The 20057-nt window shown below is 48.9% G+C and overlaps 1 long non-coding RNA gene across 1 annotated transcript; it reads left to right on the top strand.

Annotated features, from left to right (window-relative positions):
• Nucleotides 1-229: 229 nt before the first annotated feature.
• Nucleotides 230-12824, top strand: LOC119144834. Its single transcript, XR_005103227.1, has 3 exons — nucleotides 230-2796; nucleotides 3155-10338; nucleotides 11057-12824. It is a non-coding gene; the product is annotated as an uncharacterized LOC119144834 (long non-coding RNA).
• The last annotated feature ends 7233 nt before the right edge of the window (nucleotides 12825-20057 follow it).

Below are 20057 nucleotides of genomic sequence, written 5' to 3'. Positions count from 1 at the left end.
CGCTCTCCTCTCTCCTCTTCTTTTCCGCTCTCCTCTCTCCTCTTCTTTTCCGCTCTCCTCTCTCCTCTTCTTTTCCGCTCTCCTCTCTCCTCTCTTCATTTTCATCTCCCTATTGTCACCTTTGAAAAAAGCTTCTATAAGGGGCTGTACTGGGTTGTTCTCATAATGCCTTCCTGTGTGCTGGGGCCTGGGGGGGGGGGGGGGGGGAGAGGAACCAAAACCCAAAAAGAACCCAAACCAGGAGATATAATTCCAAAAATAAAACAGAATAGCTCAGTCCAGTTTTTCCCCTTTGAAAGTCTAAGACAAGATGGTTTGTTATCCCTTAGCACTTTAATTTGGCATTGCTATTGCTAGTAATGGGCTGTGAGCTTTGCACCAAGTTTGAAAAACATCTGGATTGAGGCTTGTTAGGTTTGCTCTGACTGAGCTTGTTTTGACTTGCCTGAGGCTTTTTTTTTTTTAACTTGGCTGAGTGGTAAGAGCCATTTTTTTGATTGACCAAGTGGCTACAGATAATTTGTTTTACTTTTGTGTATCTTTGTATAGTGCAGCTGTCAGTTTATATAGACAGCAGTAACAAGCTTTTATTCTGTGTAGGATGAGTTATTTATGGCTCTGACCCAAGGACACAGTGTAGAGAAATGTAGGCTTGGTACAACAGCAAAGGTCTTGAGAAGTGGACATGTGGGATGTGCTGCAGAGGAGCGCAGGCATGGGGTGATGAGATGAGGTCTGGGCTGGAACTGGAGACCCCTTGGCTATAAACCACTCACTGAAGGAATGCAGACCTGGAGCCGGACTAGGCAGGTTTTAGGGGTAACAAACAGTACAAAAGTAGTACCCAACATAAGTAAAAAGCACTACATATAGTAAATTTAGACATCACACAGCTGCAGAACAATTAAAAAAGCATGTTTGAAAAAAAAGTTACTAATCATAATCGGAATGTCTCTGAGTGGATCCCGGGGAGAAGAAGAGGGAACCATCAACATGAACATCTTATTTTGCCTGGCTCAGGGCTCCAGATGCTGAGGACTCACTGTAGTGCCACCAGTGTGAAACACCCAAGAATGGGAAGGGTGAGCATAACACCAAGAAAAGGGGTAGAAGCCACTAAGTGTGTGCAATAATTTTAATAATATCATTCTACATAGGATTATTCTTTGTTTTCCTATAGTAGTTAAATCCAGACCAACAACCATTCTTGGATAAAAGCCTGTTAAGATTTCAAGTATAGTAATAATTTACATACACGTACATGATGTGCTTTCTCTTTGCCCATAAGATGAGATACTGAGGCTGTAGCAGTGGTGTGGCATCTTTCTCCTGGTCTTTCTCTGGTTCTTTTGTGCTCCCCTGATCTTGCTGGTGCCACTCTAAGCTTAGACTTGTGGTAACAGGGCTGGTAAAGCTGCACTTGTCCCAAGTCATGGGAAGGAAATCTACATAGTCCCAGGGGGAACAAGCTTTCCTAGTGCTAACCCAAGGCTCCAGGTTTGACTCTGATCGAGCAACGAAATGTGGGTTCTGGTCCTCAAAAAGTAGCTCCTCCTTGCTGGACCCAGCACATATATCCCCTTTTTTCTAGGAGCAGTGCACGGTGTGCAAATCCAAGAGCCTCCACCCCCCTTCTAGTGGCTTTGATTCCCCCTTGGCTGGTAACAGTTTCCTACCCACCTTTTATCTCCTGCTTGCTTTCAAAGAGGAACTACTGCTATTGGTAGCAGCTGCTTTCCTTCTGGCTTATTCTGAAATATTCAGTAATGTGCTCGGGCAAAGGCAGTGCACAAAACTTGGACAGCAGGTGTGGGCGCTGAGTTCCTGCAAGGCTCTGTAAGCAGGTGTCAGGCTTCTGGTCTGTGCGTGCTGTGCAATGAGTGGGCTGATGTCCTTGGTCACCCTCCCAGCTAGGACTCCACGGAGGGTTGGGAGCTGCTTCTCCTGAAGACTGTGCAGGCAGAGAAGAGCAAATGAAGATAAGGGCTCTCCTCATGGCGTGTCTGTCTGTCCTCTGCATGGACATTGGTGAGTTGCTCAGGATTGCTGCGAGGCTTGGGCTGGGATGGCATTTTTCAGGAGAAGCCACATCCATAACTTTTAAGTCCCGAGGCCTTTAAGAAGTCAGTAGATAGTGATAGATGAAGAGCTGGTCTGCACGGTCAGCTTTGCCTTTCCTTTGTGCTGTCACTGCTGCTAAAGGACTTGGGCTGCCCCCAGAGCAACCCAAAATCTGTCACCTTCCCCTGCTCTCATGATGCACTACCAGAAAGAGCCCTTTGGGTTTTTTCTGCAAACTCAATCGCATCTTGAGATCTGCAGGTCTTCACTTCTTGGATGGGGGTGCAATTAAGCTTTGAGCTAAAAATTGAGTGAATTCACTGCTCTCCTGGGCCTGTGACCATTTGCTAAATGCTGTGATGGTGTTGTTGAATATCAACACCTGCAGAAAGCCTCTGCTGTCCACTCACCTGGAAGGAGGGCTTTTCTACAGGGAAGTGTGTGTTTAGCAATTTTGGATATGTGATAGTAGAAAGGTAAAACTGTCTCAGCCAAACAGATCTACTATGTCTTATTCTATCTCCTGTGGCCTGTGTGAGGATGGGAACTGATCCAGCTGGGAAAGGGGTTTCTTGTTTTGACTTCATGCAAATAATTTCTGTTCCTCTCCTGCAGCCGACTTGCTGACATACTACACCTGCACCAACCAGAGCAGCAATGGTCGGTGCCTGATGACTTCCCTGTGTACCAAAAATGAGACAGCCTGCTTGACTATGGTTGATAAGATAGGTGCTGGTGAGTCCTACTGCCATGAACTGCCTGAGTTGTGACATCCCAAGCCTGCTGCCCAACGTTCCTGAGTGTCCCAGCCCAAGCCCTGCTCTTGGTGGGTCTGTGTCCTTCCCCCCTTTTTCTGCTCCAGCACACCTGGGTCTAAAACATTCCCCTTCCATGGGGCTTTGGGAGAATTTGGATAGCACTGGGTTACAGGTGAAGCTCAGTTATTTCTTTGCTTGAATGGTGAGGCAGAGTAGTTAAATGAACACTATAACCTGTATAGTCTTAGGCGATTTTGTGTGCTTCTTAGTAAAGTCAGGATTTACTCCTGGGAGAAAGATTCATGCGTTGGTTTTATTTGATTTCGTTTATCCAGGCACTCAGCAACAGAAGTTGACAGCAAAACCTGCATTTCAGCTTGCAGTATGTTTTGAGACCCTTAAAAATGCTGCAGTCAGGACAACAGCAATCACGAGGCATCTGGGGTGAGACCTCCCACAGCGCTGCTGGGAACTGCGATTCTGGTCAGTGTTAGCAGGCCTTTTCTCTGGACTGGACTGTGATGAAGTTCCTGTTGAATAACCCGTACAAGCCGCTTAACCCATCCTGGTTCCTGAGCACCTGCAGTCATTTTGTCCATCTGTCCCCAGGACATCTTCTGAACATCTGATGTTTAGCCATGGAAAGACCGGTCTGAAGCTAGCTTGAGCTTGATGGAGAAGAGATCCATCAGTTATTCTTTTATAGCTTTTCATGCAACAGTGCTTTGCAGCTACCATTAAAAAAAAAAAAAAAGACATTTCCAAGATGCTTATTATTTATTCTCTTTTTTTTTTTTTATTGAGTGCTGGCTCACAGCAGGGATGGGGTTTTGCAAGCAGCAGGGTCAGGTTGTTCATGTAAGTACATGGGCAGTGAAACAAATGGAGGTGAGCGGGGGGAGGATACAATCCCGATCAGCACAGCCTGAGATCAGAGTGTGTCTCTTACTGTTTCAGCCAGGCAGGAACTTCTGAAGGCATATAGAAAAATGTCTGGAAAATAATGGATTTGCATCTCCAATGGTATAGTTCTAGTATGCTGTCAAGATTCTGATCTTGACAAGGTCTGGGACAGCATGGGGAAGGCAGATAAGCAAATGAAACACCCTGTGTCAGTTCCTGGCTCTGGGGTCAGCTGGTGCCCATCTGCACAGCCTGGCGCTCTCTCTCCAAAGTAAAGAGGCTGAATCTGAAATACCAGTTGGAAAGTAGATCTGGAATTGTCAGGGATGGTCCTAGCTGGTCAGGCCAAAACCATGCTGAGGAGCATGCTAACAATTAAACAGTGCAGACAACTGTGGGACAGTCCTTGAAACTGTACATGGGCTCTCCATGTATTACTGGTATAGACACAGTTGCCTCCATGACTGCCCTTCTGCAATGTGGTTCCGGCCTCAGGGCAGCTGGAAGGGTGGTGACCTCCTCTGGAGCTTGTGACACCTGGACATGACTGCTGGATACCCCTATTAATGCCCCCAAGTACAGGTTATGGTCCTGAATGTAACTTAATCCAGACCCAGCTGGGATTTGGGCAATACAGGAGTCCCAGAGACACCATAAAATCAGGTAAACAGAGATTTGGGATGCCTCTGGGGCATCATTTCCCTGCCCGGCCTGAAAGAGTGGAAGTCAGCGGGCAATCTCAGAAGAATTTCAACACCTTGTTGTAACCTGGCCCTAGGCTGTCCATGCTGTGTTATTGAACCCGTGTATCTGCCCCACAGCGGGACTCCCATAATGAGTACCCAGGAATAGGGAGTGCATAGGAGGCTGGGTAGGAGCAGCCACAGGGTATGAGTCCTTCAGTACTTTGGGATGTAAGGGTTTAAGCCCATGTTAGTTTGCAGTAAACCCATGGGTGAGGTTAGGTCCGAACTGTCCTTGGCTTCCTTGGGAGTTAAGAACTGAAACATCTGTGAAGGTCTGAGGTGAGGACAGATCTATGTCAGGGGGAGGGTGGTGACAACCCACCTTCCTGTCCTGATTTTGAGGAGGTCACTACCAGGAAGGATACAAAGAATGAGCCCTGCCGGATCAAGAACAAGTAAATCCCCCAGGAGGAAGAGAAAGATGGAGAGAAAGAGCCAGAAGGAAAAATCACTGTTGTCCACAGTCATCGGACTTCAAGGATGGGAAGAGCTGACGCTTGCCCTCACCCACTGTGTGCTCAACACACACAGCTGCCTCTTGTCCTCCCAGGGCAATGCATGCTTTAAACTGTTGTCTTCACTGCCAAAAACAAGTGGTACCATGCTGACCTGGCCTCTTCCTTCCCCACAACCCCACCCAAAATGAAGAATGGGGAACAAGACAGTGTTAGATTCTGCAATTGCTTCAATGGATTTTATTCAGGGCTGCAAAATCCCTGGTGGTGCAATAATACCATGTGCTGAGAAACAATTCTGTCCTGCAGCCCCTGGTGCACTAGCCACTGAGTGGGAAATGGCAGTACATACAGATTAAGATGATGCTGGGATAGATGGAAATATCTGGAACCCTTGTGAGATGCCACCTAAGAAGTGATGAGGCAGACATCTTTCTCTGACCACAGGGAAGGTGAATAGTTAAAATCTTCAGGGCAAATAAAAAGAAGAGATCCCATGAGACCACGCCATGGTGTATCTGTTCCTCCTTGTTACTGTGGTTCCATGTGTGGGCACTTGTCCCAAGGCCTTTTGTGAGAAGACCCTGGTATGAGGCTCCCAGAAGATGAGCAGATCCCTGGCTGACTTCATTTGTTGACTGCTGATCTCTGTTCTACAGCCAGGAAGACCCAATGGCCAGAACGTTTCGGAGGGCAGCCAAATAAAGCTGTGTTTACTAGCCAACTCCAACACAGTTGCATAGTGATGTGGCACAGCCAAGAGTAAATCAGGGACCAAGGTCTCATCCTGAAGGATGTGATTCACATGCCTGCAAGGGTCTGATCTCCAAGGCTGAACCCAAGCTAGGGGAATAAACAGTTCCTGGGAACATCTGTGGTCTGGCATGCAATCATCCACAACATTTAATTAATCATTTTAATTGTTTGTGTGTTCCCTGGCAAGTTTTTAAGATGGACCAAGCACCACTGTTGCATGCAATGTCTGGAAAAAAACCGAGGAGAAGCACAAAGGAAGGACTATTTGCAAGAGGCCTTGTTGATGTGCACCTCTTGGTCTCCATGCTGGAGATGGTCCTGGACATGTTTAATTTACTGTTATAGCTGTAACCTCATTTCTGCTGTGTGCTGCTGGGACACCTTTTTTTTTTTTTTCAGCTTTCTGCCCTGACCTAGCCAAGCACTACCTTCCATGCTGCAGTCATACTACTTCCATGTGTTGGCCACCCAGAGTGACAGCACCATCCTCAGTATCCCATGCGCCTCTGCAAAAATGCCAACTGTGGCAGTCCCACACATCACACATATACATCAGACATACCTGAGGCTAGAAAGGTAATGTCCCAGCTATCTGGCTCAATGGGCCGCTGACAATTCTCAAAATGCCAAACAGCCCATCGCGCACCTTTGTCCATCATCACGCTTGTCCAAACCACTCCTGCCAGCAGACGTGTGGTGGACCACTTCCTGTGGCCTTGCAGATCATCTTCCTGCTGTTAGTAAGGAACAGATTTGAACCCCTGGACCAGGTGACACTTCTTGAGTTCTGTGTCAGAGGGGAGATGTTCATGCCGTCCGTTCTTGGAAGTGGAGGAATAAACTGAGTCAGACACATTTCTTTGTTTTTTTAAAAAAAATAATAATCAAGAACACACCGTGTTTGTCACGCTGAAGAGTAACACAACTATTTTCCCCTCCCTCAAAAAACTAAATCTGGTTAAAGTAAACTACTTTATCAGTGCGGACCTTTGCCAGGGTGCTCCCGCCACTATGGGACACTGAGCCTTGGCTTCCCAGGCTCACTTCCAGACTCCCCTGAAGAGTCATCCCTGCGAGAGGACACCACGCAGTGAATCATGCTGGGCAATCCTTATTCCCTGGAATAGGTCTAGCTCTTTGGTTGCTACCTCGTGACATCTGGGAGGACTGACACACCTTCTCTGGCATCCACAGTGGCATGCAGTCCCTGAGTCTGGTAGATTTTCATCTGTTGGGCAAGCAATGTGGCTTGTCCTCTCCACACCCAGAAGGTGTACGTCCATCGCAGAGGAACGGTTAGGGCTCATGGGGTTATCAGGGCTGACTTCACCATCCTGTTGATCCTGCTTTACGGCAGCTGTATTGGCAGACCAGTGGTTTAACACCAGTGTCAGAAACCTCAAAAATATCTCTAAATCAACCAAAAAAAGCTTACCCCAATAATTCCCCATCTTTTTTTTTTTTTTTAAAGAAGATGCTATGCATTTTTGTGTCACATTGAACTTCCTCTGGCCATTGCCTTCACTGTGATGAGCACTAATTAGTCCCATCAGATGCTCTAAATGTCTCTGATGAGCATGACCACTGCTTCAGGGACTCTTGCTCATCTGACTGATCTCCTGCCCAGAAACTAACGGTGGCCCCATCATTTTAGCCCTCCCTCTGGCCACCTAATCTCTTTCTTCCACATGTTTTCTGAGCCTCTGCCTCTTCTCCTTCTGTATCTCCATCTTCTAAACCCCAGGCTGTGTAGCTACAACTGGGTCTCTGTTCTCTTTTGTGCAGACCAAGCCTTGCAGGGTGGAGAAGGAAGAGGTGAACAGACAGCTGATGGCCCAGGTGGCTTCATTCAAAGGTGCTGCTCCTGCTTCATCCTCTCTGCTCTTTGATGGCTTGCTAAGAGGTGACTCATGGAGATGCTGGCCGATATGCAGCATCAAACTTCCATGTAACTCTTTCCTTGGAAGCAGAAGTGGGACAGGCAGTCAAATGGAGGCCCCAGAAGGGCTGAAAATATCAGCTCCAGCTCCACCCAAATTGTAAGCATGCAGAGAAATCACAAAGGCTGAGGACATCACATCTGAGTGGTATCTAGCAGGACTCTCAGTCAGATGCTTTGTGTCCTAAGAGGGACAAAGATATTTTTACCCTTTGCTCAGATGTAGCAAAAGAAAGCTGTTGCAAAGCTGGAAACCAACCTCCAGTGCTCTGGCTTCTCCATTTGAACCACAAAGCCATTGCTCTCTTGCAGCAGCTGCTCTCCAAATCAGGATGCAGAACATTTAGGACTCTGTCAGTAACCAGCAGCTTTTATAGGCAAACAGGAAATTGTAAGACATTTCCTGTTTATATTGCCACCCATGAGTATACAGCTAGATCTGCCCTGACTCCAGATACTGGGGGTTCTCCACTTCTAACCTGGGAAGGCACTTGGCAGTAAACCCAGATGAAGCCATTAATTTATGCCATTTATTATCATTTTTTCTTTGAGTAACTGCCTTCACTGAACTATGTGGCCACAGATGTGATGATCAAATTGGAACTAAACAGTACAAACCCCCGGCTCAGACATCAGCAGCACTCCTAGCCTGACCATAGATAAATTAAAGTATTAAAAGCAATAAATGGAATGAATTGCCTTAGTGCTTTCACTCCCCTCCAGACCCATCAGACCAGCCTGAAGGCAATGGTGAGGTGAGAAAACAACCCACATGCATTCCTGCCCTCTCAAATAATACATGATCCCTGCCCACTCTTTCCAAATTGTTGGCTTCATCATCACTCAGTCCAAACGCGGGGAAGATATATATCCTGTCCCCAGGTGAGGGTGCTTTTCCTGGGCTGCAGAGACGACTGAGAGAAGATGAAGGCCGCCCTCCTTGCTGTGCTGGTTTTGATCCTATGTGCAGATCAAGGTGAGGTGTCACGGTTCACTACTAGACAAAGAATAGTTGTGTGTTTGGAAGTCAGGGAGGTCTCATAGCCAGGGAAAAGAAATAATGGGAGAAAGTACTTTAGCTCTGACAGTGGTGCAGCTGAAGGACACACTGCTCCTCTTCAGGTTTCTTATCTGTAGCCTGGATGTATGAAAGGTTTATTTTCTGCAGGGAAATTTCCTGATAGATGCAGGTACTACTGGAATTTTATGAAAGTGAGACCAAAAAAAGGGGGCATTTGCCACTGTTCTGCCTTTGTTAAGAGACTTCCCAGTGATTTTGTCCGTTGAGATGATGCAAGACTGTGGTTATTTCTAAATCTTGATGAAGAATTGCTTCAGCATATGATAGCACAATACAACAGCAATTCTGTGCACCTGGTTCCTACTGCAGTCAGTGATGCCGGTTTTAGCAGCAGCATGGGACAGGGCCAGACCTACAACATCTGGCCTTGTGCAGCTGCCTGCTGAATGCCCCTGATTTCTGCCCATCTCAGAGACCCACCAAACTTGCTGATTTCAGAGATTTTGGGACAAAGTTGGGGAACTGGGGAGAAGTTGGGTTGTGGACTAAATGGGTTAAACAGTCTTATGCTGGGGTATTGAGTGGATAGGTATATTTGTGTATTATTTGCATTATAGATTATGTGTTTTATTTCACAGAGATACTGAAAATGAAGTCAGAGCCCCCTCAAAAGATATGATCTTGTAGCCTCTACAGACAAGACAATTAAGCAACCAGAGAGAATAAATATTATCCTCATTTAGTAAAAAGGAACAGGGTTTGCCAGTGCTTTGAAATTTGCCACGTTGTCTGGGGAAGAAAAATAATTTATTGGAATAGTTATTTCTGTCTCATTGTGGCCTAAGAATACCTTTCTGCTATTTAGCTTTGTTCTCTTACCAGAATAGCGATTCTGACAGATTTCCAAGTGTCAACAAGGCCCCAGGGACAGAAAGATTGTCTTCAGTGCCAGAACGAAGACTGCCCTAATCCATGTTAGATGACCTAGGCAGTCAAGATGAAGTGTTAGACTGCATGTGTCTTAGGACTGAATTCACACAGCAAAAAGCCCTTCTCCTCACCTTTTTTTTTTTAACCCAAGTAATGGATATATGTTTGAGGGTGTTGAAGTCCCACACAAAGACACAGGTGTGAGAGACTGGCGACTTTAGGCTGTGAGGTCCCAATTAACCGTATTTGACTGCTAGTGCTTATTGCCCAATAAGGCTATAGCCTAATAGTCTCCAGCAACTAGAAAGGATGACCCCAAGCCTTGGGACATCCTTGTAGACTCCTGCAGCAGACCCTGACCTTCCCTGCTCCCTGCGTCACATCAAACTCAGTACCCTTGGCCCATTGTGCTATTATTTAAAGGGCAGGGCAGGAAGGGAAGACTTGCACTGTTGGTGCATGTGTTGGGTCTAAATGTGCAAGTGTGTGGACTCCAGAGTGGGTTGGGTCTGAGTCTTGCAGCTCCATCACTTTCAGCAAACCTGCACTTCGTACATTTGAGAGTCAAGAGGAAGAAGGCAGTGTTTTTTGCTGCCAGTACTAGTGGCATTTTGTTCCCATCTTCCATATTTTGTGTCTCCTCCTGCAGCAAATGCCCTGTATTGCTACACCTGCAACTGGGAACAAAGCAACTGGAGCTGCCTGAAGGCCAAGAAGTGCTCGGACAAGGATGAATACTGTGTGACCAATGTTGCCTCTGTAGGAATTGGTATGTACTGGCTGTATTTCCTCTGGTTAGGACTCAGGAATGGGATGTGGGATTTTGACTGAATTTGGTATGGTTGCCCTTTGTTGATGGATGGGCTGAGGAGTCATGGGGAAGCACATGTGGGAGGTGGAGCCTTTGCTAGCCCAGCCTGGCAATGCTAAAATTTGCAGTTTGAAATCCTCCTCCCCATCACACATTGAGATTGTCCTCTTTAGCCTTTGTTTTGTGCCTGCATGGAAAGGCAGGGGACACTGAAAGAAGAGGTAGGATAAAGAGAGAATCTTTCAGAGGAAAAATAAATAAATTTGAGCCTTGATTAGATAAGGAGATGAAAAGAAGCAGGTAGCCAGCGTGGATGAGAAGGTCTAGAGAGATACAGAGGGGAGTAAAATTATTTCCTCCAAGCAGAGAAACCTGGAAGTGTGCTTTCAATCCAGGCATGAACATTGTCTCATGGATGCCATTGTACACCTTAAAAAGCCTTGACATGAGGGTCCATGCTGGGAGGTGCCAGATACCCAGCAGGGATATTGAATGCCTTGTGTAGCTGGTCACCAGAAATTGTTGGGCTGTGGTGGGTTGGGTCTCATTTACCATGCTGGTCCCTGGGGCTGTGGGGGACAGTGGGACTCATTAACCCATCCCCCTCCTGTACGAGATTGGGGAGCTCTCAACAAACTCCCATTGTTAATGCTGCTCTCTCCCTTCTTTGGGCAAGGCTTTTTGTCTTTGTGGAAGAGGATCACCAAGAAGTGCTCTGAGACCTGCCCACACCACAACTTCAGCCTGGGCCTGGCTTCCTACACCTCATATTGCTGTCAAACCTTCTTATGCAACCTGAGTGCGTGCCCAGGACCCAGACTAGCTCGGCCGTGAGGTGGCAGAGAGTCCTAGCCAGTGTCCTTCTTTACCTGCTCAGCAGTGGTGGGAGAAAGGGGCTCCTGAAGGCCTGAAGAGCATAGTCAGAATCACGGAGGAGGGTATGGACATCGAACATGCTGCACAGTAGATAAAGTATTATGCTCATCATTTCCTGCCCTGTGTTGCTTCTGTAACTTCTCACTTGCTTCTTGCGCCCCAGCTCTGTCGCCCCAGCAGCTTGATGGTGAAGTGTCTGTTCTGTGTCCTACAGCCTGGGGGAGAGAGATGCTGCTTCTGCTTCTCCTGCAAATCTCTACAGGGGTTCCTCCTGCAATCTTACCTTATCTCGGGTGCAGCTGGGAGCTACACAGTGGCAGCTTGCAGACTCAGGGAGGTGGGTGGGCAAAAATAACAACCCCTCTGCACCAATTCAGAAGTGAAACCATACGAACTCATAGGGTTGCTGCTGGGGCAGGGGAAAAGGCAGTTCTGTGTATAAAAGCCTGCGACGGGTGCTAACTGCAACTCTCCTCCCTTGCACTACTCACCCCCTTCGTCCAGCCTCTCCCAGCCCCCAGCTAGGAACGATGACATCCCCCTGTGCCCCATTAACAGTCAGACACATCAGCCACATACCTCTTCCTGTTGGCTCTGCATCAAAACAATGCTTATTTGAACAGCCTGCACATCTGTGCACATCTGCTTATCTTTGCCTCCACCTCCACTTCTAGCAGCTGTCCTCAGTCATCCCTTTCTTCTCGTTGGCTTGCTTGCTTGTGGCTGTTGTTTGAGCCAAGCGATCTTACCCAGGGCTAGCGCTGCCCTGGACCTACCACTTGGCATTGTGTCTTCCAGCAAGCCATTCATTTACCTGTCCCTCTAACACCCCCCAAAGCAACCGCAGGGTAATGAAAAGTATTTGTAGCATTTGGGTCAAGTTGCTGAGGAACGATGGAGGGGTTTGTAAGAGACGAATACAGATTTCAGAGAGGCCAAACATTTCATGTAGCACTTTCCAGAGGCTGCAGAGAAATGAAGGTCAAAGGAAGCTGAAAAAATGAACAATGATGAGAGGTTAGAGATTTTGCGTTACCAGAGATGCTGCTGGATGCCTCTCCCTTCTCCCAAGCAACACTTTGTGGAGGAGTTTTGCCCTGGCAATAGCATGGAAATGCTTAAACTCGGGTCAGCCTGGGCTCCCAATTCTGCAAAACATTGCTCAGCCAAGGGATGATGCTCTGTGCTCTGCTTTGAACCCAGCCCTGGTAAACAAGGGGGACAAAAGGGGCTTTGAGCTGTGCTGAGCGTGTCTGCCTTGGGCTGGTGCCCATGGCTGCTCTGGATGAATGCCTTCATCTGAAGTGCTGCATAACGGGAGTCTTCAGAGATGTGTGCTCTCTTTTATTAATCGACTTCTACTCTCCTCTACCCCCTCCTTCTCACAGTTACGCCATGCTGCGAGGGCAGCCCTCCATGCTGAAGGAGCCATGCTGGGTGATGCACCTCCCTGTATCCCTTCATTAGACCTCTTTCATACCCGATTTAGGAATTTGCATTTTTCGCCCTGAAGCAATCCAAGCCCCCTCCTGTCCCTCAGCCTGAATGCTCAAAAGCTCTAATTTACTCCTCACACAATATTTTCTAATAAAAAAAGGGACTTGCGTGGTTTTTCTGCTGTGTGCCAGAATTATTCAGCTCTCTGAAAGCACTGAGGAATCCCAGTTGGACAGACTCTAATAATTAATATTTCATTGTGTTGGATTTACACGTCCTGCAGTAGCGAAGACAGAGTCCCCCACAGCCTGCAGGAAAACAGAGTCAGGGGTTTTTTTTGCTGCTTTAAAGCAAAACTGGCAGATTTTTTGCTTGTTTTGGTCTGCCTTTGCTGCAGAAAAACATTCTTGTATCCCATGGCTAATATAAAGGGAAATAAATAATCTCGGGCATAGCTGAAGAGCAAAGGGTTATTTCCCTTACTGAAAGGGCACTGCAGCTCAAGGGCATCGAAATCTGCCCTCTTCCCATGGGGCAAAGCTACTGTGGTGGCAATTAATCCTCTCCAATACATCTGAGATGTATGGGGAGGAAGAAGAGGGTGTGATTCCTAACTATTAATTTTGACCAGGAGTTAGAGCCAATCAGGACCACAGAGAGACGGCAGTCATTAACACACGTATGGGGCTGTCCAGAAAACTACCCTGAGCCTGTGCTGCTTGCTGTGTCATTGTGGAAGGCAGCACTCACCCCTTGGGTTTGGAGGTTGCTTGGAGGACCCTAAACAGAAAGGAGTTGTGCACTGGGTGGAAAGGAGCTAGTTCTTAACATCACTACAGACTGCACTGAGCTTCTTCGACCATACTCAAAGATGTGATGGTCATGGGAGAGGTGGGAGAGAGGTGAAGGAGCCCTTCTGCTCTCCCCAGCACAAGGCAGGACTCAGGTGCAACATCAGAGTACTTCGGGGCATCGCACAGTGCAAAGGAGACAGTTCAGCTGGAGATGGTCCAGAGTGTTGGGAGGAGGATGCTACAGACACTTGGCACAGCATTAATGTAGGCATTTGGGGAGGAGATACCCAACCAGCCAGACATGGGGAGAGAGTCCTCCAGAGGGGCTAACAGACCCCAGAGCAAGGCATGGAGAAAGGTGCATGGAGAAAGAAGTGCCTAAGTATGGTACTTAGAAGAGGCAGCACAAAGCAAACACGGAGTCCTTTCAGTGTCTGGAGCTGGCAGGCTTATGCAGCATTGAGATGAAGCAACAAACAATTGCAAATGCCCGTAATGAATGCCTGGGCGTAGATAATAACAAGCACTTTAAATACCTAAGGGACTGGTTGGATGACGTCAGGGGGAGTTGTGACGTGCCTCCTTTGGGTCCAGGTGGTAGGACAGTTGGACTCCTGTGTGTGGCTGTCACCCTTCCCCTCTGCTATCAGAGCTACCAGCTTACAGCCTCAAACAGCCAGACCCACGCGATAAATTTAGCCCTGTGCCAAGCTGTTGTGTGTGGGCAAGGCTAGAAGAGTGCTGGGAGGGAGGCTGGAGGGGGATGGAGCCATCAAGCCTTGCAAAAGGGGAGCAGCAGTGCCCTAGGCAGCGGTACCTGGAGGAGGGGACATCAGATGAGGGCCCCCAAGCCCTTCTGTGGCCAGCATCCACCCCCATCTGTCCCACTGCCACCCACACCTACCAAGTGAGTATCATGCCAGGCAGGAAAACACCAAACCACCACCCTGAAAGCACAGCAGCCCCCTGATGTGTTGCCTAAATCTCACAGGGCTCAGAGCAGGGGGTGAGGTCCTAGTTTGGTTTGTGGGGTGGACAGCATCATCTGGATGATGGTGAGACCTGCTGGGTCATGCAACCTGGGGAGGAGCGCCAGTGGAGAAGTGACCTGGCTGTCCCCAACAGGTACCAGGCTGTGCTGCAGGATGGACAAAACTACTCTCAGGACTCGTGACACCTCCCTGCTGAGGGCTTGGGTGGAAATGCTGCAGGAAATTCAGCTCTGGGGGAAATTCCAGCTCTTTGGGAAAACCAAGAGCTCTCCAAATCGAAGCTAGAAATCTAGCCATTTTTTTATTATTATTATTTTTTTATGTGGTACAAATCAAAAGAGGTTTTATTATTGTTTTTATTCTCCTTTCCTTCCTTAACTTTTGACTTCATAAAACATACTTGATTTCGAGCACTGCAAACTGAAATGGCCATTGGGCACTCATGCTGTGGCCTTCATTGACTTACCTAAATGCTGGATGCCTCAGTCTGTGCCTGCCAAACAAATTGGGGTGACTGCCCCCTCCTGGGACAGGCACTGAAGATGGTGCTTGGAGAGCTCAGTGTGGTGACCCCCAACTCTTTTCAGAGGCCCAGGGCAAGTGAATCAGAGACCTACCATTCATATGCCTGAAATAGTTGCTTCAAATCCCAGCCTCAGTCAGAAAGGAAAAAAAAAAGAAAGAAAAAAAAAGGAAAATGTGACAACTTCCTTCCCCCCCCCCCCCCCCCCCCGCCATGTTTATGAGAGGAAACTTGATGGCAGTTAGTTGGCACATTTCCTTAAAATTTCCGTGTCTGGCGCACTAATGAATATTATGAACTGGGGGGAGGTGGGGACACACACCATGTAACAACAACCCCCCCCACACACACACACACCGTTTTCCTGGGACATGCTGGACAGTGCAGAGAGCCAGACCAAGCCCACGAGAGGGAGCTGATGCCTCTGCACGGCGCCGGCCCGGCCCGCGGTGCTGCCGGGATGAGGATGCACAGCACCTTTGGCATGAGGATACACAGCACCCGTTGTAGACAACAAAAGTTATGATGTTTAAAAATTCTGAATCCTTGGCTTTTTTATTCTTAATAAGATCTGACACAGTCCAGCAATGTCATAGGAAAGCTTTAAAGTAAATAGATCTTAATTTGCAAAGAAATATGCAGCCCAGATGACTCCTGCGGGATCATCCAGCGGGAAAACCAGCAGCCATGCGAGGGATGAGGTGGTGGCCAGACTGGAAGCAGCCCAGGGAAGGATGGCTGTGGGTCTGTGCTGCCGAGGCCAGCGAGCTCTGCTCACTGACAGCGGACCCCGGCCAGCCTCCAGTACCTGCTGGCTCCTGCGCTGGCGGCAGCCAGGGACGTGCCTCAGTTTGGCTGTTCGAGACAATTCTGGTGCGTCTAATATCAGCTCCTGAGGTGCCTGGACTAGGAGAGGAGGGCATTTGCATCAGAACCCCAAAGCTGGTACCAAGCCCTGCAAGGTTTCGGTCCAGAGCCTGGGGCCATGGGTTGCTTGGAAGTGGGGTGCCACCCTCTGTCCCTCCATCTCCTGTGGCTGCGGTGCTCTTGGTGTCCCCAGAACTGCTAGACTGATGTTGGGCTGGGTCTGGACAGCAGGAAGAGTGTTGACATCTATGAGGTCCTGGGAAGTAAAGAGGGGATCGAATTGGATGGTGTCGCACCTTTCTGTTCCATTATGGGTGACTCCGTCCCCTCTTTCTGATTTTCTTTCACATTCACTCTTTGCAATGACTCCTTGAACATCTTCCTGTCCCTCTAATTCTAAACTATGCTAATTCCCTCCATTCCTCTCATAAATGGCCACAGCCAAAAAATAAGACTGGCACCTGCAACCCACCATGCATACAAATTATAAAAATTCCACCTTTTAACTCCTCACCTGTGGGTTTTAACCCTGCCTGGAACCCACCACCTGATGCCTTCGGCAACTATGTGAAAGTAGAGAAAGGAGAAGTCCATGAAGGTCTTTGGGGAGAAGGTGGCCTAGGCAAGACTTCAAACCAAGCTCTACCACTGCTTCCCCATGTCTGACCTTGGCAGAGTCACTTGGTGTCTCTGATTCACGTGCTTAAGATGGAGATAACAGTGCAGAGCTGCTCACCCTGACCTGGAGGGCTCTTTGGATCTTGGCACTCAGTATCTTAGTGATGTTTCATCTAGCTGGTCCAGGGATGTCCTTACACCGGGACCAGGATGGGTCAGCCTGCCCACTGACTGCAGATGTCTGTGCACTCAGAGCTTGCCTCTTGGAGGCCCCTGCAGCGCTGTGCTGCTATAACTGGTGTGAACACTCATCCTTTCCATAATGCAATGCAGAAACCTGTCATGGCAAAGCTGAGGCTGCTCCCACGTTGCTCACTCCTCCAGAAATGCTGTTCTTTGACTCACTGTGGTGCCAAGGAGCTTTTGTTAGGAGCTGGGCATGCAAAGAGCTCAGAAAGACATCTCTCCCCCACTTCCCTATCACACAGGAGATTTTACAATGGATGGATGTAGACACTGAGGTAAAGGCAAGGGTTTGGGCATTGCTCAGTGCATCAGTCGCTTGGCTACTGCCTGATTTATTGTCAGTAGTGTGACAGGTCGCATGATGGGCTGAGGCTGCTCTGTAGGTCTGATAGGGTCCAGCACCCCTTGTTCAACTTCCAGTCTCCTGACAGTGCAATCAGAGAAGCTCCAGGGTCAGGACTTGCTCCCTGGAATAAGCCCAATGTCAGGTTGAGATGCAGAGCCCTGTGTCTTCAGAAAGCCTTGAAAAGCAGCAGGAGGGCTACATGCTGCTGCTGACCTGCCTCTCCCTTCAGCAGGCTGCCCTCCCCAGCACTGGCACTGGTGAGAAGAAGGGCTGAGCCCAGCACAGCCCATGCTACGACAGACAGGAGAGCAAGGTAGTGCCTTGGGGATGAGCCCTGCCTTGCAAAAGTTGGAGGACTGGCTTGTCTGCTCATCACTCAGCTCCCAGCTGGATGTCAGCTGTGGTGAGAAGGGAGGGTGGTGCTTCACCCCCTCCCTACAGCAATAAAACCTTCCCAGGCTGCTGCTCTGTGTCTTTTTTCCCCATGCTTAGATCCATGCAAAGCTTTCCCTGGGTACGTGGACCTTGGGCTGTGGTGAATGTATCTGGAGGCAGATGCTCTCCTTGGGATTTGCTGCCTGCTGTGGGCCTGAAGGATTTGGAGGAAGCAGAGCCTGATGAATATCTAGTCTGATCATGTTTCATTTCCCAAAATACCCACAGTCGCCAAGGCTTGGTGGCAGAATCCTAGTGCTTCTCCTAGATGCTGTCCTGCTTCCAAGGAAACCAGCAGGAGTGGTGCTCAGCATGTCCCAGGCATTACTGAAATGGTACTGCCTGTGTGGTCCCTTCCACTTATTTGGAGCATGGGGGAGCTGGGTCGGAGGCTGTCACAGCAGCATCCCTGCAGATAATCTCACCTCCCGCTCCAGACCCTCCATGCTAAATGCTGTACCACACGCGTTGGCAGGAGTGTGAAGAAGTAAACGGGTGAAATCAAGCTCCTGAGGTTAAATGCTACAGGGAGAGGCTCTATCCAGACAGATAAACAGCACAGGGCGGGTCTGTTCTCCAGCCATGAGGCCATGGTGGCATGTCTGTGGCACCCTTTCCATCCCCCAAACAGGGTGGTCACATCCAAATGGCCCTCTGGCCCTGGGCTGTCTCCTGGGTGCGGTCTGGGAGGCATTTTTTGGCATGACTGAGTGTTGATAGTGGGCGAATGTGCGAGCCTGTGCTCTGTCCTTGGCTTTTTTACCAGTGTAGAAGTAGGTTCAAAGCTCTTTTTTGTTATCAGAAGCACTTTGTGGGTCTGACCAGAACCCCACTGACTGCTGTACAACTATCATGGGGAAACCCCAAAGGAAGCAATGGCTGACTCCAGCACACGCAATGATTGATTGCTTGGGCTGGCACATTGCATCCGCCCCTCCTGGCCACCCTGCCCCAGAAAATGAAATGGGACCAGAGCAGGTGGGCAGGACCCCTCCCACCATCAGGACCAGGTGGCAGTGAGGGCACCGGGAGATGGTCGTGGCTTGCTTTTGCCTGTGGAAGTGACACCAGAGGCATTGCCTGGTGTCTGTGGACAGTCAAAAGAGAGGAGAGGAGATACCCAGTATGTCTGCCATGAAAGCCACGTCTGGAGGACCAGGGGGTGAGCTTTGGTTGCAGAGCATTTCCTGGTGCTAAGACCTTCGCAGCTTTGTTTCTGTTGGCACTTCCTTCATCCCATCTCCCTTTCAGCTTGAATGAAAGTGGATTTTCCTCCACGTGTGGATGGCAGGAGAGAGCAGCTGTGTGTAAGCAAAACCAGGGCCTGATGCCAAGCGCTGTATTTACAGCCCAGAAAGGGAGGTCACATCCCTGGGCTGTACTTTCAGAGGAAGGAAAGCTTCATGGACCTCTTCTCCTGTCAGAGAGCTTGTTTCCTTTCTGGTTTCCCACTCCGTCCTGCAGCAGTGGTCAGTTTGCAAAGAAATGCTGGTGGAAGCACCAACTGCAGGTGCTGTGGGCTGATGAGCAAAAGCCACTGTTCTCCCACACCTGGGACACTGAGCATCACTCTTCTCACTCAGACTCAATTTTGAGGCTCTGGAAGCCTTTGCTGAAACACTGTAAAATCCCTGCAAGTCGTGGCTGTCTTTTTCACGACATTTTAACAAGTTGGGAATGGGTCAAAGCCTAGTACATGGTGGATACAATCAAGATGGGGCAAGTTGTTCCTCCTATGCCCTTTCCTTGGCACGAAGGAGGGTGTCTGCAGACAGGGTAGCTTTTTCCACCCTGGTATTGCTCCCTGAATCAGTGTGGATGGCTTTTGGTTCCCATATCCCTCCCAGGCTGTCATCTGTTTGAGGTTTACAAGCGGTTGTTTGCACTGAGTGGTTGGCGACTGGTCTCAGAAGAGCTGCTCTGCCAGTGGATGGGATCAATTACGGCATGTGAGCTGCTCTCACAGTACCCCCCAAGCAGTGGGGATGTGGTCAGAGAAGCCAAAGCCCAGCTGCAGTGTGCAGGGATGCTCTTGAGGTGGACAGATGCCTTTCCCTCCTTCTGCCCTACCACCAGGGCAAACACACCCCAGCAAAACCATGCCCTGCTTTTCCAAAATCACCGCAATTTAGAAAACCCAAACAACACACAGCCTCGAATTTTTTACTAACCCTCCTGGGAAAACACCCTTCTCTCATCCAGTGAGGAATATGATTGTATTCCCAGATATCATCCTGTTTGTTTCTCTGCCCTGCTGAACACACCCGTCAGGCTGGGATGGTTTCTGCCAGGACATTTCCTTGACCTGTAGTTCCTCTGCCTGCCATGGCCTCCCCTCTGGGGACAGCCCTGCTCTCCTCGCCCTCCTTGGCTGCATTTGTGAAGGTTTCAGCACAGCTATTACCTGAGGTGTGACAAGTTTCTAGACGTAAGGAGGGATGGTCCAAGCTCTTGTTCTCACCATGCAACTGGAGTTTTGATGCCATACCTGACTGGGTCAGCAGGAGCAGGTCAGGAGAGAAACTGAAACATCCTGATCTTCC

The sequence above is a fragment of the Falco rusticolus genome, chromosome 3 (genome assembly GCF_015220075.1).
Source record: "Falco rusticolus isolate bFalRus1 chromosome 3, bFalRus1.pri, whole genome shotgun sequence".
Classification (NCBI taxonomy): Eukaryota; Metazoa; Chordata; class Aves; order Falconiformes; family Falconidae; genus Falco; species Falco rusticolus.
This window is presented reverse-complemented; position numbering and strand designations above follow the sequence as displayed.